General features: G+C 44.2%; 1 protein-coding gene across 14 annotated transcripts in view; it reads left to right on the top strand.

Annotated features, from left to right (window-relative positions):
- Positions 1–6,843: 6,843 nt before the first annotated feature.
- ndst2a (N-deacetylase/N-sulfotransferase (heparan glucosaminyl) 2a) overlaps positions 6,844–24,392 on the top strand; it is a 287,537-nt gene continuing 269,988 nt past the window's right edge. For 7 of the 14 annotated variants that reach the window (XM_069885361.1, XM_069885366.1, XM_069885372.1 and 4 more), the window contains exon 1: positions 9,650–9,972. The gene's annotated coding sequence lies outside the window, so the exon portion shown is untranslated. Of the gene's footprint in view, positions 7,053–9,645; positions 9,973–10,165; positions 10,234–24,392 lie in introns of those variants that run through there. The other 7 variants (XM_069885367.1, XM_069885373.1, XM_069885368.1 and 4 more) reach the window with 6 other exon arrangements.

The raw sequence follows: 24,392 nt of genomic DNA, 5'->3' as shown, positions 1-24,392 counted from the left end.
GAGGGGTTAGAAGCCCCACCCCTCGCCCGTTCTACACCACCCATGATCTGGATAAGATCATCAACCTACATTTATTTTGCATTGATTTTTAAATGTCTTCATATTTTTAATTAATATACAACATCTCATGATGTGTACAAGACTTGATGCAGGGTTTCGACCCGAAATGTCACCAGTTCCCGTTCGCCCTCCCCCTGATGCTGTTTGACCTGCTGAGGTCTTTTTTAACTTTGATGCTATATTTGGTCTTGTACTTTCATGCTGCAGTAAGTCATCGATCCAGTGCCCTGTCCACTCGTAGCCTCCACACTGGTCCTGCACCTCCAGACACACAAGACAAATTAGTGCTCACGCTCTTTATCTCATGACAGCAGTTACAAGTGTATGATCCTGCCGACAACCTCTGGGGCCAAATGGATTTCTTAGCATCATAAAAGGGTGTGACACTAATGTTTTATTTCTGCAATGTTGGAAGAAAATGGCAGAAAAAAATTAACATATTGACTGCCCATGTGGTCGTTCACACTGGGCGCCTCTTTAGACTGCAAGTATCTGAGTACAGCAGAGTAGTAGAGTGGATGGTTTCCAGTACGATTTACCCTGCAGGCTTCCTCCAAAAAGTTGTAGGGCTCCTGCAGGGTAAATCGCGGTGAAGGAATTGAATCAAAATTCCTGCACATTCCTTTTTAGACTGCCCGTTTATTGACAAAATCTCTCGGTTGTGCCGTTACCTGCCTGCAGCCTAAAAACCTCTAATGTGATGTTTAATTGTTCTCACATTGCCTTGATGCACAAAAATTCACACCATGGTGTACGCTTTCCAGTTCAATGTGTGCCCCAGGAAATCTAATCCCAAAGGAAACTAATATCATCTCATGCTAATGAGAAGCGCATCAAGGAGTCAATTTGGTATTTGGGCTCTGAGAAAGCAAAGATCAGTTTTCTTTGGCGGGGAAGACCAGCGCTTATTACTTGTCCTTAATTGTTTTCCAAAATATAATGATGAGAGATTTTTGTTATATACATTTTTAAACAAAAAAATAGACTTTATTTGCAATGAATTACAGTACAACTTCGATTATCTGAAATGGTTGAGACTGGGCCTATAAACAGTCTTTTTGGAGAACTGGTCATTTTTTAGAGACAGCCCAGTAGCAACAACAAATCACTTATACAACCACAAACAACAAAGGAAGGCCTTTTAAGCATTAAAATAATGTTTAATTCTCACCAAAAAAATGCTGGCTGCCACCAATCCCCGACACGTCCCAACAGCCACAACCATCACTGAGATCTACCAACCACTGCTGCCAATCCCGAACACATCCCCAACACCAACACCATCGCTGATCCCCGACACATCCCAACTGCTGCAAACAATCATTAAGACTTCCCAACTGTCATCACCGATCCTTGACGTGTCCCCATTGCTGCTGCTGATGCCGGAACACTCTCCAGCGAGTTGGCGGGCTCCTGTCCCCGCAGTCACCGGAGCTCCTGACGCTCGAGTCCCGACTCCGAATCCTCCCCGCCTACCAGAGAGTGCATGTGCGTATGCCAGAGAGTGCATGTGCCTAGAGGGAGGGTTCAGAGTTGGCGTTGGGAGCTCTGGTGTGCCAAAGATGGAGAGAGAGAAGGGGATAGGAGGGAAGCGGGAAGGAGGGAAGGGAACGCCACTGAGCCAAAGGTCCCGCTCTCCCCCAGGAGGCTTCTCTCCTTGATGACGCTGGGAGAAGGGATTCTTCCGACCGCTTGGAGCTGGGAGACAGTGTCACCCAGTTCGAGAGGGAGAATTGGAGAGAAAAGTCGGTAGGGAAAAGTAAAGAAGAAATGGAAAGAAAGAGGGGAGGGAGCTACGAGGACAATCGTCATTCTCATTTCATATCGAGTGAAGTTTTTTTCAGCTTGTAAGGTCAGTTCGACTCCAAAAAAAAATTTGGGTAAATGAGGATTTCTGATTGTTTCAATATTCTTTCAGATAAATGAATCCTATTTACAAAAGGAAAACTGCTCAAGGTCTCTTCCTACTCTGAGTTCTGTATCCATATGTTTCCATCACTGTACATTGTTACATTAATTTCCATTTACACCATTACCACCCCTGTGACACCTTGTCCTATACATAAATACAATGAACAGATGCAGTGAAATTCTTGTGAAAACCAACACACGGAAAGCACAAATTAAATTAACACAAATGATGAGCATTTTAATTTGTTGGCAGCTTTTCCAAGGCAGCAGGAGTCAATGGAGAGGAAGGAGTATATGTGTGATGGTCTGAGGTACGTTCACAACCAAAGCAGTTCCTTGGGCAGACCAGATCCCGTACCACGCAGTGATGCATCCTGACAGGAGGCTTTCAAATGGTTCACCCGCGGAACTTGTTAAGGGAATTTGAATTTGACAACATGCCAAATTCCATCAAGCTTCTGAAGAACTGAAAAGGAAAAAGTGTGTATCATGGTTAATGTGGTTTATGGTGTGAAAAATAAAAAAAATTAAAAAAAAGACTATATCTTTGGAGTAAGAAATAAATTAGTGGTTTAAAATTTTTTAAAAACTTCTGAAGAACTGGAGGCACTAGTGTGCTTTCCTGGTCTTTGCATCGACGTGGGTGGACCACAGGTCACTGGAGATGTTTACCCCTCAGAACTTAAGGCTCTTGACTATATCCATCTCAACTCCATTGGTGCAGACATGGAGTGAGTCAAGGGAATGTTAGATTGAGGATTTCATTTTTGGCTGTTATTTTTCACAGGAGCAGAATCAGGTTTATTGTCATGAATGGGTCATGAAATGTATTGTTTTGCAGTGTTGTGGATTACATGTGCAAAATTGCTATAAATTACAGTTCTGTAAATTCATTATGTAAAAATTAGTGCAAAAAGAGGGCGGGGGGGGGGGAAATAAGGTCATATCTATAACTTCATTGTCCATTCAGAGATCTGATGGCGGAGGGGAAGAAGCTGTTTTTGTAACATTGGGTGTTCGTCTTCAGGCTCCTCTACCTCCTTCACGATGGTGGCTGAGTGAAGATGGCATGGCCTGAGTGGCAAGGGTCCTTGAGGATAGAGGCTGCTTTCTTGAGGCACCACCTCTTAAAGATGCCCATAATGGAATGAAGATTAATTTCCATGATGGCACTGGCCATGATTACAACTCTCTACAGCCTGTTTCTGTCCTGTGCATTGGCACCTCCATACCAGACAGAGATGCTACCATAGTTTGGTATTTTTACAGTTGCCATTGGCAGTATCAGCTTAGTATTAAAGCAATTATTTATTTTGTTAGCTCAATTCAAATCTCATTAGTATTTCACATAAATATGAATCTGAGTCCAGGCCTCTGGATTAATCACAATGATTATATACTGCATGACGGCTACTCTCCTTGCTTGAACAATTGGTTTAGCACAGTGCTGTCATTAATAAATTCCAATGTTCACTTCCACCTCTGGCTATATACTTTGACAGTAATAACTTTACCAAGGAAATAACTGGGCTCAATCCATTTCAATTTCTCTATAAAATGACAAAGATAAATAATGACAGATACTCAGGCAAAATACCTACAGTTACATTCACACAACCTTTTCTAGCAGTTGGTTTATAAAGGTTAGAGATAAGAGTTTTTCGAGTTCGTTTATTTATTATCTGATTGTACAGCATGACAAAACAGCGTTCTCCAGTCCTCAACAGCTGTAAATACATATACAGGCATAATACTTACAAAATATACAAGCACACAGTATGTAATATAGAAGTATTAAAATCAATAAATATTATTGTTAAATAAATAGTAATCATGGAGGGTCTGTATGAGCAGTTCATTGGTCGTTCAACATTCTCACTCCCTGTGGAAAGAAGTTGTTCCTCAGCCTGGTGGTGCTGGCTCTGATATTCTTTCTCGACAGGACCAGCTGAAAGATGCTGGGTGCAGGGTGGAAGGGGTCCTCAATGATTTTGCACGCCCTCTACAGACAATGATCCCGATAGATCATGTTGATGAGGTTGGAGGGAAACTCCAGTGATCTTTTTGCCACTCTTACGGTGCTGTGGATTGGCCCTACCACGCTCTGCAGCAACCGTACCAAACTGTGATGCAGCCAGCCAGGGCGCTCTCGATGGTGATCCTGTACAGTTGACAGGATGGTGGCAGCCCGCTTCAGTCTTCTCAGGAAGTGCAGTCGCTCTTGCGCTTTCCTGATAAGTGAGGAGATGTTGTGTGACTAGGATAGGTCACAAGTTAAGTGGGCTCCAAGGAAATTGATACTCTCCACTACTGAGCTATTAATGTGTCGTGGGTTTCCATCGTGCCTTTAACATCCCTTTGGGACACCCCTAAGTGTTTTTTAACCAACAAAATGCCTTTGAAGTGTGGGAAAGTGGGAAACACAGTAAGATCCCGCAGATAGCAATGCAATAATGACCAGCTGGTGGAAATGTTGGGGGAAAAATGTCACCCCCTGTTTGTTATCCAGATCAGTGTTTACAATGAGCACCTGTGTCCAATTATGCTAATTTTTTGGCAATATAAACCTAAAGAGGAAAGGAGGAGGTAGGGAGGTGAGTCAGTAACTATTTGGGTTTTGGAATGAAATATGAAAAAAAAAGTTTTATCCATTCAGCATAGCATAACATAGTGGGCAAAGGAGTTAAGTGTTATGGGGATAAGGCTGGAAAGGGGTACTGATGGTAGTGATCAGCCATGATCTGTAAAATGGCGGTGCTGGCTCGACGGGCCGAAGGGCCTACTCCAGCTCCTATTGTCTATTGTCAAAGTTGTTCTTATGCAAGTTGAGAGATCAGAAAGTGTTGTAAATCAGGGCTGTCGTGCCCTTGCAGGGAAGTCACAATTACTCCATCCTTTTAAGAGACAGCAGAATATCATAAAAGAGAGGAAAACTCAAAAAATTTCTGTTTTAAAATGTGGTATAAAAGACTTTCTTCTTCCTTATCTACTCTGTGATCCAAGTTAAGCTTAATTTCAGCTCTGCTGTGAAACCAAGTGAACATGTTTCACAACCTTGAGCCATCAGCTTCCAATCTCTCCTGGGTGAGCTTATAAAGTTTTAAGGATCCAATTACAAGCTGTTTATCTTTAATTTTTTTTTGTACATATAATATTAAGGTGAATTTAAGCTAATGAGGGCTTTTGGCCCCTGAAGCTATTGTTAGCAGTGTTCAAATTAAGATCACTGTGAAATAGACCCCTAAACTGTCAGGGGAAGTGAAATCTGGGCACTACAGGGAGATATAAATACAGATATAAGAACAGCAGAAATAACAAAGCAAAATACAGCAAATGCCAAAAATTGGAAGTAGAACAGGCAAAAAGTGCTCCACAGTCACTGGGTAACCATCCCACAGGACGATGATGGTTCCTTTCAGCAGGTTGAGGGTGCTGCCCACACTCAATAGGGGAGAAGGTCAGAGATCAGGGAAGAAAAATGTTTACGTTTTAGGGTTGAGGGAATGGAAAGAGGGTGGCACAGTTAGCGCAACATTATTACAGGGCAAGCATCCCGCTGGGGGGGGGGTTCAAATCTGGTACATTCCCTGAGTCTGCATGGGTTTCCCTCTGTCCTTCAAATCGTACATGGCTTGTCGGTTAATTGGGCAGCACGCATTTAAATGACTAGAATTTGCTTCCACCGTGCTGTGAATAAAGAAAAACAAGAGGGGGGAAAAAATAGGGCCTGTATTGATGATTTATGCGAGTTTATTGACATACACACAAGTACAATGAACAGATGCATGGAAATATTTGTTGATAATGAGGAAGGGTTGCATGGACAAAGAGAACAGACCCTTTTTTGAGGCTAAAATGGGAAGGGGAGAGAGCAAGAAGGGGGTTCCCACCATAATCCCAAGGGAAAAAGTCTTAATGTGAAATGCTGCCTGATCATCTGTCCGACCTGCTGAGTTCCTTCCAGCTTCTCACTGGTTTGCTCAAGGTTACAGCATCTGCACTTCTTGCATTCCATTGTAACCCTGATGCCCTGGAGAGGCTTGGGTTGTAGCCAGCATTGCTGTCTGGAGTCAAGCACTCCTGGCTGGATCAACCACTGCGCCAAGGGGAGAGAGCAGAGAAACAGTCCAGCTGACTCTAGGGGAAGTAGAGGGGATGAAGAGTCGAACTGACGTTGCATTGGAGAAAGAATCTCCAATTGGTTTGGCACAAACTTGCCATCAAGTTCACTTTCCACTGAGGATGGTGTGGGCTGTCCCAGTGGGAAAAGCACTGAGGTTCAGACTTATTATCAGAGTACATACAATTCTTTGTTCTGTGGGTGAGGCAGAATTACCACATTGCAGTGCCAAAAATACCGATTCAATGTACACCTGTAAACAAATAAAGAAATGTAAATAAACTCAAATGAGTCCTTAAATGAGTCCTGGATTGAGTTTGTCGTTGAGGAGTCTGATGGTGGAGGGGGAGCAGCTGATCCTGAACCTGCTGGTGCGAGTCTTGTGGCACTGAGACCTCTTTCCTGATGGCAGGCACGAAAACAGAGCATGTGCTGGGTGATGTGGATCCTTGATGATTGGTGGTATTATGAGCTCCCGTTTTAGTATAATGGGATTATCACTATAAGGGATAGTATAGACAGGAGGAACTGAATGGTCACAGTGAACATTTCATTCAAGTACAAGTCACAGCGATAATTCGATACATGGGAAGAACTGAAGGAAGGTTTGTCACAGTCTGTTCCAGATTCGATACAGTTGCAAAGACATTGTGATTTTATAAGGGCTGACGGCTGAAGGGAAAACAGATCTTTGAAGCAGCTCTTGGCCAGCCATTTTTGTGGAATTCAGAGTAATTCATGCTCTGTGAATGACAGCCTTTTTGGTGGATTGAACTATGCCAAGAAGGTCTTTTGGGGAGCAATGTGCTTCATTTTAATTGTGACTAACAGTGAGGGTCACTAGGAGCGACTGGTCCCAGGGTCTTGGAAGCTTCGTGGAGGCCACCCAGTTCGAGTCTCGCCTACAAAAGGACTAGGAGTGTTGTGATCACAGCTCGTGTGGATGGACATTTCTTCAAAGGTAACGCAAGAAGAATTCTTGAGTTTGTAGCAGCCACAACTCTGGTCTTCCCATCAGTTCATCATTGATTCTGGGCATCAAATTTCAAAGGCCTACACTTCAACACTAAATTTAAAAACTGAACTTTGAAGTAACTTTCTGGATTTGAGCCTGGACTGTAATGGTTTGGGTAGATCACACACACTCACACACTAGACACCTGCACATAGCTAGGGATTGATTTATTGTTAAGGATAGTTTAAAATTTAAGACTGGAGCTTGAGTTAGAAATAAAATTAGTGTTTTAAAATTAAATACTGCACAGTTCGTCACAGTGGCATGAGAAATCATTGGTGAATATTCATCCTCAATAAGCATTATTAAAACTTCACTAATCTGCTCATCATCTTGCAGAGGGTACCTTTCTGGAAATTAACTCCCCATTTGCTGGAACTTGGGAAACTTACCTCATTGGATAATGAGGATTTATTGCCATATATGCAAGTGCAATGAACCAGGTTATTCCTTGCTGCAGCCACACAGGTACGTATAATACACCAACAATAGTATAAACCATCACAATATGCCATGAGACAGAGATTATAAAAGATAGATGGATAGATGATATTCATCGTTCTCCTATAGTTGATTGTGATAATCTCCAGAGATGATTGTGGACTTCAGGAGGAAGTCAGAAGAACATGCCCTGGTTTCAATCAAGGGGCCAGCAGTGAAGAGGGTCAAGAACTTCAAATTCCTGGGTATAAGGAGATTCAGTATGTCACCGAAGACTCAAAAAATTCTACAGGTGTACGGTGGAAAGCATTCTGACTAGTTGCATCACTGTCCGGTACATGCCAACGCTTAAGGACAAGAATAAACTTCAGAAGATTGTTAACTCAGTCTGTTAAATCACAGGCACCAGACTTCATTCCATCAAGGACATCGACAAAAGGCAGTGTCTTAAGGAAGTGGCCTCTGTCAAGGACCCCCACTATGCCCTCTTCACTCTGCTACCATCGAGAAAGAGGTACAGGAGCCTGAAGATGAGCACGCAGTGGCACAAGGTTAACTTTTTCACCTCTGCCATCAGATTCCTTAATGAACAATAAACCAAAGCCTTACTTTGATTTTTTTATGCACAAATTTAAATTTATTGTTGGAAAGGTGGTTTATATAAATGGTTGCACTGTTGATACTTCTGCAAAACAATGAATTTTGTGACTAGTACATGACAATAAATTTGGATTCTAATAGATGATTAATTAGTGTTCTAACGTGGACATTCAACATCTCACTTGTCAGGGAGGTGCAACAGTGACTGCACTTCTGGGAAGACAGAAACGGGCAAGGCTACCAAGCCACTATTATGTCAGCCTTCTACAGGAAGGCATCCTGGCAGAGCATCCTGGCTGAATGCATCACAGTACAGTACGGCTGCTACAGAGAAATGGATTGCAGGTCAATCCATAAGAGTGACAGAGAGGATCACTGGAGACTCTCTCTATCCCCACATTGATGCGATCTACCAGAATTGTTGTCTCAAGAGGGACCGTTCAATCATTGAGGACCCCTTCCACCCTGCACACAGCATCTTTCAGCTGCTCCCGTCGGGGAAGAGGTCCAGGAGGATCAGAGCCAGCGCCACCAGGCTGAGGAACAGCTTCTACCCACGGGCAATGAGAACGCTGAACGATCAAAGGAGCTGCTCACACTGACCGTCCAAGACTCTCACATCACGAAACAAAATTTATTGATTTATATAGATTAAGTACTTTGTCCTGCATATGTTTTGTGTCTGTATGTGTGTTGTGTCAGGTTGGGTCTTCACGTTTTACACGGAGGACCAGAGAACGGATTGTACTTGGACAATCGGATGCTAACAAATTGACTTGATTGATTCAGAATTACAGTCAGTGCAAAAATGTTTATAATACAGGTCTTTTGATGGCCCAGAGTAGTTTAGTTCGGGTGGTTTGGGGAGGTTCAAGAGACTCAGAGCCAGGGGTGGGACTTTAGCCTGAGGGGAGCAGCTAGATGCGAATGTGACCAGGTTGATGGGATCCTTTGCTGTCCCACAACATCACGCATGAAAACCCCGACCCCGCTTTTTCTTCAGCACACGGAGGGCCTTTTCTATAAATAGCCAAACATACCGACCATCGACTTGTCCACCTCGCAACTGCTGCAATGCGTGACTCCCCCCCCCCCACCAAGGCCCCAGCCCCCCCCCCCCCGGGGCCCCAGGCTGCTCCCGGCCGCCCCCGGGGCCCCAGGCTGCTCCCGGCCGCCCCCGGGGCCCCCAGCCCGCTCCCGGCCGCCCCCGGGGCCAAAGCGCCACGGGTTCCCGACCGCCCCCGGGGCCAAAGCGCCACGGGTTCCCGACCGCCCCCGGGGCCAAAGCGCCACGGGTTCCCGACCGCCCCCGGGTCCCAGCCCCTTGCTGCTCTCGACCAGCCCCTGACCGGCCCTGAAACTGACTACCCTAGGCTCGAGCCCCCGGCTCCTCCTGCTGCAGTTTGAAACATCCCTGATGGTCTAATGGAGGCAACCACTATCTTCCAGGAGGGGGGTTCACCATGAACTCCTCGCTTATTTGGGTGGGAGCAGGTGTCAACTTCCTCAGATACTCGCAAAGACCATTGGTTAGAAACTCTACCTAAAGATTTTAAGGCAACAGCCCTGATCTTTGCTCTGAATACTCTCTCCTTCCCTGTCCGAGGTTCATTTCCACCCCTCCCCCCTTCCTTTCCCTGTGGCCGTTTCCACAACCTATGTCTGGGCTGTGTGTAGCAATTGGCCGCGATGGCGTCTGGTGGAGCCGGTATCTGAGACGGCAGGGGCCTGTGCCGGCCTTAAACAGCACCCGACAACGGCTGAAAGGACTCCCGATTGCTCCTGCTCCCCGATACGCCTGTGGAGGTCCGCCGACAAGGCGCAGGTAACGATGCATGTTACAAAACAAAAGTTAATGAGCGGGTTGTTGGCGTGCAAATGTTACACGGGGTTCTCAGCAGGCCTGGCTCCACGGCGCTACATTGTAACCACTCGCGCGTTGTATCCATTCAACATGACTTTGAAACTTTAGTATGTACTCGGAGCGACACTTTGTAATTCAAAAGGAAATCCGTGGCCCTCCACTCGCTTACAGCTTCCTTTCCCTGGGTACAGGGTCATTACAAACCCCTTTGAAAACGTCTTGGTATGTACTGCCTTTTTTTCCCGAGCCTTGTGAAGCTTTCGTGGTTTCTTTGCCGTAAACAACCCCCATGCAGGTAGGGCAGTTCCCCTGGTCCAGGGTCAAGGCTTCCTCGTGCTGGTATTGTATGGGGCAGCGTTCCCAGTCCCCCCACAACCGCCCTCCCGTCGTTGCAGCGGGTCCGCTGGGTTGGGGGGGGGGTGGGGAGATGGTATGCGGGCTCAATCTGTTGCCCCGAAGGGTCCAGATTCTCCAGATCAGAGCTCACACTCTGAACACAAATGCCTGCAGTCGCAGCAGCTGTTATCGTGGCCACAAGTGAAATCGCGGAACTTGATAGGGGCCGATGGTTATCGCTTCCCAGCAATACAAAGAGCGCCTTGTGTTTACCCGAAACAGTGGGTTGAGGTGCGCGTGAAGCTGTTGAACCGAGGGGTTCAAGCAGGAATTGTGCAGAGCAATGCACAAAAGTGCTGGGGAAACGCAGCAGGTCACGCAACCCCTTCACGGCCCCTGAGAGTCGTTAAAATACTTGAAAGAGGGGGAAATATCTTCATTAATGATCGGACCTTCAAGTATCGTTGGTGCAATTTGATGTCTGCGAGCGGCTGTTGATGGGGTCTGTTGCATCGCGGCTTTGACTACAATCTCATCACATGACACGAGGGGAACTGTGCAAAACGAACGGGGATGCTCACGGACGAAACTTGGGCAACTGCGACGCATTCGAGCCAAATGCGCTGGAAAAAGCTGCCATTAACCCTTTCTCTCCACCGATGTGGCTTAACCTGGCCAGCGTTTTCGAGCCACGTCCACCTTTTAAATGCTGAAAAGACAGGAGGCTGAAGAACTCAGCAGGTCGAGCTGCATCTGTGGAGGGGGAAAAAGGTGCAGGAGGGAGGCAAGTCCAGTGGCGTCACTAGGGTTAGTGTTACCTACCCCCTCCTCCAGTACCAGACCATTAGTCATGTTTTTTTGTACTAATGTTGCTAGTAATTCCCAAGATCACTGAATCTAACGGCGATAGTCCTGAGATAAACAACCAGCAAATTAAAATTCCACATTTGAATTACAATATCATACAGCAGCAACGAAAACAACAGCGCTTGCTTGTAGGGCATGCAGACAAATCCACGTGATTCGAAGGTCATTGGGTAATAACGACAGCTCTTTCAGGAGCCCATGAGAAGGCTCAAAAAGTAAATGAGCACCGAGTTTTAGCCTCTTAGGTCTATTGTTAAGTGTAAGATGGGCTTACAAAAAAATGTTTTTGTTGTTATAATGGTAGTTTTATAAAGAATAATACATTTCTGCTGAAATACTGCACAACAACTTTAAAGACGGTCATTTTGGTGTCACCCGTTGCGGTCCGAACCCTCCGAGTGATGCCAATGGGAAAATGGACAGTACATAGAAGTGCGTGGTGATGGGAGCAAACAGATTGGGAGGGAATAGGAAGGCAAATAAAAGTGGCAGTGGTTCCCACCATTAGTTGTACTATTTCCCTCCCTTCTGCTCTCAGGAGGGGCTACCTTTTCTGTCACCCACTGGGTCTGTTTCCCACACACCTCTCCCTGCTCCCTCTCCCCCTCCCCCCCACCCTTCCTGGCACTTCCCCCTGCAACAGTAGGAGATGCGACCCCTGCCCATTCCTCTGTGTTGACCAACAGTAAAGACATTAAGCACTTTGCTCAATAATCGTTAAGTGGAAAAAATGGTTACATGGCAACTGATAAACCTTGCATGGTTTTCTTGAGCTAGCTACTTTGATTTGTGAGGCAATTATTTCAGATAGGTAAAATCAATTGATTAAGAAATGACCTTCAGTGAATGGAAAACAGTGATTTTGATTGTAAATCTCAGAAATCTTGCTGGTGGGCCGCCTTGCTGTGAGCAACAGGAATGCAGATTCCTGTACAAGATTGATCCTGGGCAGTGTGATTTGCAGTGTCAGTCATCCCCTGGATATGCAGTTTGTCTTGGTGGTGGCGGCACTGTCCGCATCTGTGGCTGTGAATAAATCTACATGAGCTTTCACCTTTTATTTAGGTACTGTGCATTTATACAAATACCTCTTGACTCAACGGGCCTTGAACACAAAAGTTCAAACTCTGCTATGTGTTTCATGCAGTTTCTGAAATATGCTCGTATGTGCAAAAGCAGCAGACCCAGATTAAGGCCAACTGATGCCCTAAGCACAGCCCAACTAGGGTTCCCCCTCGACCCTTCCATTGTCCAACTGGCAAGACATTAAGACTCAGTAAGTGCTGAATGTGAAATAATACATTACAAATTCAATTTTCTTCCCCACAACTTAAATATAATGTGTAAATGTGTTTTTTTTCTCCATTTATTGTGGGGGCCCTAGTTTAGCTGCATCATGGTCAATGCAGCACTGGAAAAATCTCTGTGGTGCCCGCTTCCCTTGGTGCCCTAGCACATGCTTATTTTGTTTAATGGTTAATCCAGGTCTGAAAAGTAGTTAAATTTTGTTGACTGTAGCTCATGTGTCTCGAAGCTGAAGGCAACGGTAAAATAATTGGGGACAGTGTGAGTGGGAGGTAGTGAATTTGTCCAAAAAGATGATGGAAATAATTTCCTCATCTCTTCAGTAAAAGCACATCGAAATTCTGAAGGAACTCAGCCTGTCTTGCAGTATCCATAGGAGATGTTTCAGGCCTGAGCCCTCCTTTAAGGAATAAGCATCATTTCCCACACCCCCCCCCCCCACCCCTCCACCAAGGGTTTGAGGAAGGAAGGAATTGTGATTGATTGGATTATGCTTGGAGAGAGCCAGCACGGATTTGATGGGCTGCATGGCCTTCCAATGGTAATTTGAAGTGATGTCGGTAGTAGATTGGAAAATGTGACTGTCTCTGTTCAGTGCACTGAGTCCAAGACTTGAAAAAAACCCAGCAGTCAGTTTTTAACATGTTGGATTACATGCTTGGTATTTTGCAGCTATGAAGCAGATTTAAATGCTTTGTTTTGAAATTGCCTTTCTGAGAGTGTTCGCTATGAATTTTTCAGCACCACTTCTCCTGTAAGATCGAGCCCATCATGATGGTTGCACCGAAAGTGGCTCTTGACCCCTATTATGGACAAGGTGGCTTGCCTGTAACCCAGGCTGAAATTAGTTAAGGGCTTTCAGAAAGGATCTGAAATGACAAACATTGATGGAAGTGGTTGCAAACAGCCTTTGATATCCGAGATTAGATTGGAGCTACAAAATTGGTGTCTGGTATCTGCCGTTGTTTACAAATGGCATTAATTTTATTTACTGCTGCTTTTTTGCGCAGCAGCTGGGTCGGTGGTAGCCAGTGCACGAGGTGACTTTGTATGAAATGTAGGAATTAACTATCGATTTAGGATTCTGAGTCAATTAATGGTTGCAACACATCTGCTTTCCAGCTAGAACTCAGATACTTTCCCACTTTCTTGACAATGGTGATTTCTGTTCTCTTTCGCCAAATGCCACAGACAGTACATTACTTCAGATGCACACACTAACTGTAAAGAACACGACGTGAAAGGATTGAGTACTTTGTGTTATATTTGGGAATATTACCTCTGGGGAGAATAGAAGGTTTTGCTTTTATTTACTGGTTATTTTCTGCATACAGTTTTCTTCTTCTTTGGCTTGGCTTCGCAGACGAAGATTTATGGAGGGGTAATGTCCACGTCAGCTGCAGGCTCGTTTGTGGCTGACAAGTCCGACAGGCAGACACGGTTGCAGCGGTAGCAGGGGAAAATTGGTTGGTTGGAGTTGGGTGTTAGGTTTTTCTTCTTTTGTCTTTTGACAGTGAGGTGGGCTCTGCGGTCTTCTTCAAAGGAGGTTGCTGCCTGCCGAACTGTGAGGCGCCAAGATGCACGGTTTGAGGCGATATCAGCCCACTGGCGGTTGTCAATGTGGCAGGCACCAAGAGATTTTTTTAGGCAGTCCTTGTACCTCTTCTTTAGTGCACCTCTGTCACGGTGGCCAGTGGAGAGCTCGCTGTATAACACGATCTTGGGAAGGTGATGGTCCTCCATTCTGGAGACGTGACCTACCCACCGCAGTTGGATCTTCAGCAGCGTGGATTCGATGCTGGCGGCCTCTGCCATCTCGAGTACTTCGATGTTAGGGATGAAGTTGCTCCAATGTTTTTTTTTTTTAATAATTTTTTTATTTTTCACACCATAAATCACATTAGCCATGATATACACTATTTCTTTTTCACACATATACAGTGACTTTTTCTCCCCCCCCCCTTTCCTCCCAAACCACCCCCCCACCCCCCTCTCTCATCCATTTTAGGTATACAATCTAGGTTGCATTAAGCCAGTCAGACAATGTTGTCATTCAACAAAATTACACCAGAAATTCTACTGAGTCCATTCTTTTCTTTCCTTCACCTTTCATCAACTTAGGTAATGTTTGTCCCCGGTAGGTTTTCGCTATTGTATTTAATGTAAGGCTCCTATACTTGTTCGAATATTTCAATATTATTTCTTAACCAATATGTTATTTTTTCTAATGGAATACATTTATTCATTTAAATTTGGTAGTTTCTTCCTTTTAATTTGGTTATGTATTCCATTAATATTTAAAGACATATAGTTCAGCGTAGCCCTTTTATATTTTGTTTATCTTCTCTTTCCGTTTTTCCATCATTACCTTTCCTCCTTTTCCATTTCTGTTTTCTTATTTTCAACTCTTTATAAGACAACATTCCTACAACATCTAACATTTTCCTTATTCTCCTATTTCTATCTTATTTATCCCCAATCTCCCCTTCACCTCCTGAGTTGTCCTTTATCCCTTGTCGGACAACCACATCTCCCCTCTCCATTTGGATTTGCGAATCCACTCGCAAGCGTCAACTGATTTTGCAGTGACTGCTATTTCCCCCCACCCCGCCTCACCAGAAAAGATTTCACTTTTCATATGTCACAAAGGTCCCTCTTTTAATTCCCTCCTTATTCCCTCTATTCCATTACCTTCCCTTATTAATTCTTGTCTATACTATCTATATTTTCCTCTAAGTACAGATACATTCATGTATGCTCATTGTCTCTATTCACTCTTATACCTCTTTACCTGCATACATATCAATCGTGATCATTTTTACTCTCATTACCCGTCTTCATCCCTCAGTCTATTTTTGTCTTTACCCACATACATATCAGTCGTGATCATTTTAAATCTCATTACCCGTCTTCCTCCCTCAGTCTATTTTTGTAATTGTTCTGCAAATTTTCGTGCTTCTTCTGGATCCGAGAATAGTCTGTTTTGTTGTCCTGGAATAAATATTTTCAATACCGCTGGATGCTTTAGTATAAATTTATACCCTTTCTTCCATAAAATCGCCTTTGCTGTATTGAACTCTTTTCTCTTCTTTAGGAGTTCAAAACTTATATCTGGATAAATGAAGATTTTTTGCCCTTTATACTCCAGTGGTTTGTTGCCCTCTCTTACTTTTTCCATTGTCTTCTCCAGTACCTTTTCTCTTGTAGTATATCTTAGGAATTTTACTACAATAGATCTTGGTTTTTGTTGTGGTTGTGGTTTAGAGGCCAATACTCTATGTGCCCTTTCTATTTCCATTTCATGCTGTAGTTCTGGACATCCTAGGGTCTTAGGGATCCACTCTTTTATAAACTCCCTCATATTCTTGCCTTCTTCATCTTCCTTAAGGCCCACTATCTTTATGTTATTTCTTCTGTTATGGTTTTCCATTGTATCTATTTTTTGAGCTAGTAGTTCTTGTGTCTCTTTAGTTTTTTTATTAGATTTCTCCAATTTCTTTTTTAAGTCTTCTACCTCCATTTCTGCTGCTACTGCCCGCTCTTCCATCTTGTCCATTTTTTTTCCCATTTCTGTTAAGGTCATCTCCATTTTAATTATTTTCTCTTCTGTGTTGTTTATTCTTTTTCTTAAATCCTTAAATTCCTGTGTTTGCCATTCTTTAAATGACTCCATGTATCCTTTAATAAGAGCAAGTATATCCTTTACCTTGCCTATCTTTTCTTCTTCTATTTCACCATACTCTTCCTCTTCTTCTTCCTCTGGGTTGACCATCTGTTGTTTCTTTGTTGCCCTTTCCTCCTCTTCTTTCTTGTTTCTATTGTCTTCTGTGGTCTCTTCTTGCTGCAGGTGTTCTGCAGCTGTCGTTGCCGGCTGTGGAGATCGACTCCCCAGCTGGTCCCCCCTCCCGTCGGTGTGTTTTTTTTCATTCGCATCGCGCATGCGCGAAGAATCGCGCATGCGCGGTTGCGCACTTTTGCTCGGCTCTGCGAGCCATTTTTGTAGTCCATTATTTACCGACCTGAGGGAGCGGGTTTCTCTCTCCGCAGCGGGCCTCTTCGGACAGGTAAGGCCTTCACCTTTTTCCTCCTTTGTCTTCTCTTCCTCTCTTCTTACCGTTGCTTTCGACTTTTCTTTTTTTGTCGCCATCTTCTTTCCACCTTTATACTCACTTTTCTGTAACTTTTATTTCTGTGCCTTTATGTTTTCTCTTGTTTTTCCCGACTTTTCTGGAGAGGGCTGGAGTTCACCGTCCGGCCACTACTCCATCGCGTGACTCCTCAAGTTGCTCCAATGTTGAGGATGGAGCGGAGACAACGCTGGTGGAAGCGTTCTAGGAGCCGTAGGTGATGCCGGTAGAGGACCCATGATTCGGAGCCGAACAGGAGTGTGGGTATGACAACGGCTCTGTATACACTAATCTTTGTGAGGTTTTTCAGTTGGTTGTTTTTCCAGACTCTTTTGTGTAGTCTTCCAAAGGTGCTATTTGCCTTGGCGAGTCTGTTGTCTATCTCGTTGACGATCCTTGCATCCGATGAAATGGTTATTTTCTGCATAGAGTAAAGCCCTGGTATCTGGCACCTGGGGAACTTCGTAGATGCCAGACAAGTGTATTTTCTGGTTGCTTGAGATTACATGATTGGTGAACTAACGGCGAGTCGGATCAATTTTAAACCAGTATCTTTCTACTTATTTATTTATTTTCCACAATTTTTTGGTGGTTGCTTGAATTCCAGATAATGGGCTTTACTGAACTGTATTGCCTGTTTACTTGCAAAATAGAAGGACGTTTGGCCCATCAAGTGTATGCCTGCTGAGAGAGCCATCCATTCCCCCACCGATGGTTTTCCCATGACCCTATTCTCCCTATCAATTCTATCATCCACCTGCATGGGAGGCATGTCCATAAAACAAGAGGTAGAAATAGGCCATTCAGCCCATAACGTCTACCTCTCCATTCAGTCATGAGCTGATCCATTTTCCCACTCAGTCCCACTGCCCAGCCTTCTCCCTATAATCTTTGATGCCCTGGTTAATGAAGAATCTATCAATCTCTGCCTTAAATGCACCCAATGACCTGGCCTCCACAACCTCATGTGTCAACAAATTCCACAGATTCACCACCCCCTGCTGAAGAAATTCCTCCCCATCTCTTTTCTAAACAGACACCCTTCAATCCTGAAGATGTGCCCTCTTGTCCTAGAGTCTCCCACCGTGGGAAACAACCTTTCTACATCTACTCTGTCCATGCCTTTCAACATCTGGAGTATTTCAATCAGATTCCCTTCATTCTCCTAAATTCCAGCGAACATAGTGTGGGAGCAAACTGGAACCTTTCTTTGGTAGATGATGCCCCTGCTCTCAGTTCACTACACTTTTGGCCTCACCTGTACTTTATCTGCGTGGTACTGTGCTATAAGAGCAGCTACACTTTGTGAGGAGTTTGAGGAGATTCGGCACATCACCGAAGACTCTAGCAGACTTCTACAGGTGTCCTGTGGAGAGCACTCTGACTGGTTGCATCACTGTCTGGTACAGGGCTGCCAATGCTCAGGACAAGAGAAAAACTCCAGAGGGTTGTTAACTCAGCCTGTGACATCAAGGCACCAGACTTCACTCCATCGAGGACATCTACAAACAGCTTCTATCCTCAAGGACCCCCACCACCTTCTTCACTCTGCTACCATTGTGAAATAGATACAGGAGTTTAAAGTCGAGCACCCAGCGGCACAAGGACAGCTTCTTCCTCCCCCAACCCCCAAACCTGTTTTCCGATTCCTGAATGATCGCTGATCCACAGACACGGCCTTACTTTGATTTTTTTTTCTCGCACTATTTTTATTTATTTTGTAAGGTGATTTATATAAAATATTTGCCCTGTGAAGCCTCAAAACAATGACTTTCGTGACATGTTCATGACAATGAATTCTGATTCTGATGCCTTGCTCCCTTTGACTTTAACAAGTCCAGAAGTGTGGTTTTATTGGTCCAGCTTATGCATATCAGTCTGTCTTCACTTGCCTGGATTGCATGTGAAACAAAGCTATTGGCGGTAAATAATTCGATATCTTTGTCCGCTCTTTGGGTCACATTTAGATGATACAAAAATATAACTGGACAAACAAATTTGCTTCAGAAGATTAACAGAAGTACCTTGATTAGAGGGAGGGGTTAGATTAGTTTAATTTGTAGTTTTTATTTTATCAAATATTTCAATAACTGGGTCTACATGGTTGTACACATTATTTCTATCAATGGTTTGAGATATTACAAGTAACTAATGATGCAGTTTTATATAGTTTTATTATTTTTTTCTGTGTGTTTACTTGTATGCAAATGAATTATGTAATTGTCAATTTTCTATGTATGCTTATATGTTAAACTCATTAAAAATATTTAAAGGAGAAGTAGCATGCTCATTTTGCAATAAAGGCAAGGAATTTAAACATCCATTGTCTCAAATAATAAAAATCTCAATCAATCTCAGGTCCATCTACTGACCATTGATCCCAAGTGTGAGCTCTTTTCCGAGTGGCACGTAATGCAGAATAACTTCAGTATGATGCCCACATGGAAGAGTCCAAAACAGCTTGGTTTGTTTCATTGCTAGGGGTGTGTCTATCTAAACCTGTGGGGAGGTTATTCCGTACTAAGGACAATGAGATATCACTGGAAATTCAAAGTCCCAGAGCAATGTTCTCAAATTATATCTATTTTGTGGTGAAAAGCACTCAAGCCATTACAAATGCCAGTGTTTCTCCTTGGGTGAACTTGGTTGATGTTGGGAAGAGTTATTTTAATGGATTACTGGTTAAATGGAAAGTCTCCAACTCCAGGATTGTTTTAACGCATGGGCGAAATAATTACCAATAAATTAACATTGAAAGCTGGAGTTGGAGAACCGTAATGTATTAAACAATTAAAATACCTGAACTCACACAGTTAGTCCTATTTTAAAAATTAAAAGATTAATATTTTACAAATCAAGGGTCATGCAATGTTTTTTTAATTCCTCGTGCATTATTGCTTGCTCTTTCAATCTATCTCAATCTTTTTTAAATCACTTGGTGTCTTTACATCTCTCTCACTGCTGCATGAACCATCCTTTCATCATGACGGCACCCCTGGTGTTTGTGATTTTTCTCATTTTTGACTCCGAATTGTACAGACCAGGTTGTTCACATTCCCCTGGGTGTGAGCCACTTCTTAGAAAGGCCGTCCACTCACCTGCTCTCCCATCCACCCCCGTTAACTTGCAGTTGCTCCTTTTCGAGTAGTTACCCTTACGAATTCAGCATGGAATGTTCTCCCTCTGCTCTTGCAAAAGGGTATCCCTGACAATAGCCTCTTATTGCAGGAAAAAAAACTTCACAATTCCCTCATTGTTAATGTGAAGCTTTGCTGATGGTAACCGTTTTGTCTCGTGTAGCATGTAAATTGTGATGCCAGTTGAGCAGCAGATATTATAGGGCTCCTTTGCATAACGTGTCCGTCCTTGATAAACAGATCTCATTCTTCTCTTTCAGAGATATAATTTGGTCGTTTTTGTTTGCAGAGCAGACATCCTTCGAGACATCTCTTTGCACTGCCTGACTAAATGATCCTTTACAATGCTTACAGATTATACACGCTTAGCAGAACTCGATCATATTGCTTGTAGTTTAAGGATGTGAAGTGTAATGAGGGATGCCTGCAGCAAAGCTTTTTTAAATTTTTTTTTATTTTTCACACTATGAACCATCTTTGGCTTGGCTTCGCGGACGAAGATTTATGGAGGGGGTAAAAAGTCCACGTCAGCTGCAGGCTCGTTTGTGGCTGACCAGTCCGATGCGGGACAGGCAGACACGATTGCAGCGGTTGCAAGGGAAAATTGGTTGGTTGGGGTTGGGTGTTGGGTTTTTCCTCCTTTGCCTTTTGTCAGTGAGGTAGGCTCTGCGGTCTTCTTCAAAGGAGGCTGCTGCCCGCCAAACTGTGAGGCGCCAAGATGCACGGTTTGAGGCGTTATCAGCCCACTGGCGGTGGTCAATGTGGCAGGTACCAAGAGATTTCTTTAGGCAGTCCTTGTACCTTTTCTTTGGTGCACCTCTGTCACGGTGGCCAGTGGAGAGCTCGCCATATAATACGATCTTGGGAAGGCGATGGTCCTCCATTCTGGAGACGTGACCCATCCAGCGCAGCTGGATCTTCAGCAGCGTGGACTCGATGATGAACCATACTGACCAAAATACACACAAACATTTCCCTCTTGAATATACACAAGTGTTATTTTCTCCCCTTTTCCCCCCTCCCTTCCCTCCCTCCTAGCAAAGCCTCTTCTGATGGCACATTGGCTTTATTCTCATTCACACTGGCACTTTATCCCAGTAATTAACTGCCAATCTACCGGTTAATATGCCAGTGTGAACGCTCGCGAATCGGCGCACAGGCGTCCGATCACCCTGGGGGGGTGATTTGATGCCTGCGTGCTGGTTAGCCCAGTGTGAAAGGGACAGGGGGCATCCTGGGACAAATTAGTGGAGGATAGGTGCTCCTCTCCCCTGGGATGCCTGGTGGTGAGTGTGACAGGATGCAGGGAACCGGTTAACGGTGGTCCAGTGTGAACGGCTTCTTGAACCGTTCATTGAACAGCCAATTTACTGGTTAGCCAATGTGAAAAGCAATGGGGGAAATGCCTCACACTTTAGCTGCTTGGTGGGGGCTACCAGTTCTGCCTTGGTTTCAGATGTAAGACAAGATGAGATTTTTAACTTGCTGATCTCGAGCAAGTCCTCTTGTTGAACCTTATCCTGGATTCCCAAAGTGTTGTTGGGAAATGTCACTGAAGAAATGTTTTATTCCAACACTGACTGGAATAACTGCTGGAAGAACTCAGCGGGTTGAGCAGCGAAAGTGGGAGAAAACGGTGGGCAACATTTTGGCTGGAACCCTTCAAGATTTTGTTGGGGCCTTAATGAAGGTTGACAGTGAATAAATTGTCCTCTGCCTACCATTCAAGTCTTCAAGTGCGATGCTGAATACCTCAACGTTCCCATCCGATCCTCAAATCACATTTTTATTTGAAAATTTTATTTTCCATTTGCATCAAAACATGTACAATATTTATTCATAACATGAAAAAGAAAAAAATTACAATACAAAAATAATACAATTTTTATATATTTCCCTCTCCAAAAAAGTAGGAAAAAAAGGAAAGAAAAAAAGTCTGTCTAATGAACCTATAATCTTATAATCAATTAATTGCAATTTACATAACAGTCTTAAATCATAAGAAATTAGTGCGGGTTGGATGGGGGCGCAGTGGTCGCTGCAGGTACATTTGTAGCAATAAAATTCATGCAAGGTTTCCAAATCTTAACAAATTTTTCTGGTTGATTTTGTAAATTATATGTTATTCTCTTCAATGATATACAATTAAATAATTCCGTTCGCCATCTATTCAACACCACAATATCACCAGATTTCCATGTAAAGGGTATAGATTTGCTATTGTTACACTTAAAAACTTTTTTTGTTAAATATCTAACTTCAATGGGGAAATATTTCCCAATAAAAATATTCTCTGATACTTCAAAATTTGCATCTTCCAAACTTGTCCCGATAAAATACTGATATCCTTCCAAAACTTATCTACATTTTCACATTGCCAAACTCATGCCCACACATTTGCTTCAAAAATCATTCCATCTCATTCTTGTAGAAACACGATGCTGGGGAAACTCAACAGGTCAAACAACGAACTTTATACAGCAAAGATAAAGATACATAACCAATACATTCATCCAGGCATGAGCAAAAATGGGGGCAGGTGCCCAAACAAAATGGTGGGGGGGGGGGAGGAGGAGGAGGAGGACGGTCCCACAGATGGATAAGGGAGGGGGGGGAATGGCTCTGTGAATAGGGGGAGTGGAGAGCTGGAGGAAAGGCGACAGGCATGGGGAAGAGAGGGAGAATAGCGTGTGGGCTAGCAGAAACCACGAATGTCTACGTTAATGCCATCTGGTTGGAGAGTGCCCAGAGGACGCCTCCCAATTTGGCCCGGCCCCCCCCCCCCCACAAGGATCTCAACTTCCTGCCATCGCATTCTTGACTGCACAGTGCCTGCAGGGAAGAATTCCTCTTCCTCCAGAAAATACACAGCAGACCTCTTCTCTGGAGACGGCCTCTGAGACCTGGACTCTGCAGTCAGGGGAACCAGATCATCTACACATCAGAGTTTTCTGCTTTGAGAAAAAGTTCTCATTCTTTTGTAGCTACTTTTTTTCTTTGGCTTGGCTTCGCGGACGAAGATTTAAGGAGGGGGTAAAAGTCCACGTCAGCTGCAGGCTCGTTTGTGGCTGACAAGTCCGATGCGGGACAGGCAGACACGGTTTGCAGCGGCTGCAGGGGAAAATTGGTTGGTTGGGGTTGGGTGTTGGGTTTTTCCTCCTTTGCCTTTTGTCAGTGAGGTGGGCTCTGCGGTCTTCTTCAAAGGAGGTTGCTGCCCGCCAAACAGTGAGGTGCCAAGATGCACGGTTTGAGGCGATATCAGCCCACTGGCGGCGGTCAATGTGGCAGGCACCAAGAGATTTCTTTAGGCAGTCCTTGTACCTTTTCTTTGGTGCACCTCTGTCACGGTGGCCAGTGGAGAGCTCGCCATATAACACGATCTTGGGAAGGCGATGGTCCTCCATTCTGGAGACCTGACCCATCCAGCGCAGCTGGATCTTCAGCAGCGTGGACTCGATGCTGTCGACCTCTGCCATCTCGAGTACTTCGACGTTAGGGATGAAAGCGCTCCAATGGATGTTGAGGATGGAGCGGAGACAACGCTGGTGGAAGCGTTCTACTGTAACCATGGTTAATACCACGGATACAAATGTAGGGCTTTGTTTGAGTAAAGGGATTGTTAGGCCATGATCTGAACAAAAGGAACTGGAATTTCTAATCTAGACAAAGAGTGATTTGGATGGGGTAGTTTGGTCTCATCTGGAAAGGATTAAGTACAATTGGACATTTTCATCAATATTTAAATTAAAAAAAAAAGACTTACAGCATGGTAACCGGCCCTTTTGGCCCACAAGTCCATTCCACCCAATTCCACTCAATTGAGCTACCACCCCCATATGTTTTGAATGGTGGGAGGAAGGAAACTGGAGCCCCCAGTGGGGACACGGGGGAGAACGTACAAACTCCTTACAGACCACGTTGGATTTGAATGCTGGTGCTGTGACAGCGCTGTGCTAATGCGACGCTAACCATGCTTGGATGAGATATTCCAATAACTCGTGAGCTGGCTTCTTGTGCAGAGAAGGGGAAGTTGTGGGAAAGAAAGGGTTGGCCATTAGTCCGGTGCTCTTTATAATTCAAAGTATCTTATGATCACGTTTCCCTTGCCGTGTATTCTCTATTGCAATGTGGGAAACGCAGAGAGCAATTTAGTCTGAAAATCAATTGTTGTATTGTCTGTGCAATCAGTTTGAGAGATAAACCTTGGCCAGGGCACTGTGGTTAACTTGGCTGCTCACTATAGCTTTGTAGGGTACCTTTGTCAAAATGGGACAGGTTATGGTTTAACACCTCAGTTAAAAGGCCCATCTGACAGTGCTGCAGTCCCTGTGCTGCACCCACGCATCAGGGCTTGATTTTTTGTGTGCTCCAATTTCAGGCTTACAGGTAGTCCCCAGGTTACGACCATCTGGGTCATGAACCAGACTGTGATGCAGCCGGTCAGCACACTTTTCACCACACATCTGGAGAAATTTGCCAGGATTTCCAGTGTTGGGCCAAACCTTTGCAAATTCCTGAGGAAGAAGAGGCAAGGATGTGCTTTCTTCACAATGCCATTGGTGTGTTGGGTTCAGGAAAGATCCTCCAAGATGGTGACTCTCAAGAGGCA

The sequence above is a fragment of the Narcine bancroftii genome, chromosome 6 (genome assembly GCF_036971445.1).
Source record: "Narcine bancroftii isolate sNarBan1 chromosome 6, sNarBan1.hap1, whole genome shotgun sequence".
NCBI lineage: Eukaryota > Metazoa > Chordata > Chondrichthyes > Torpediniformes > Narcinidae > Narcine > Narcine bancroftii.
This window is presented reverse-complemented; position numbering and strand designations above follow the sequence as displayed.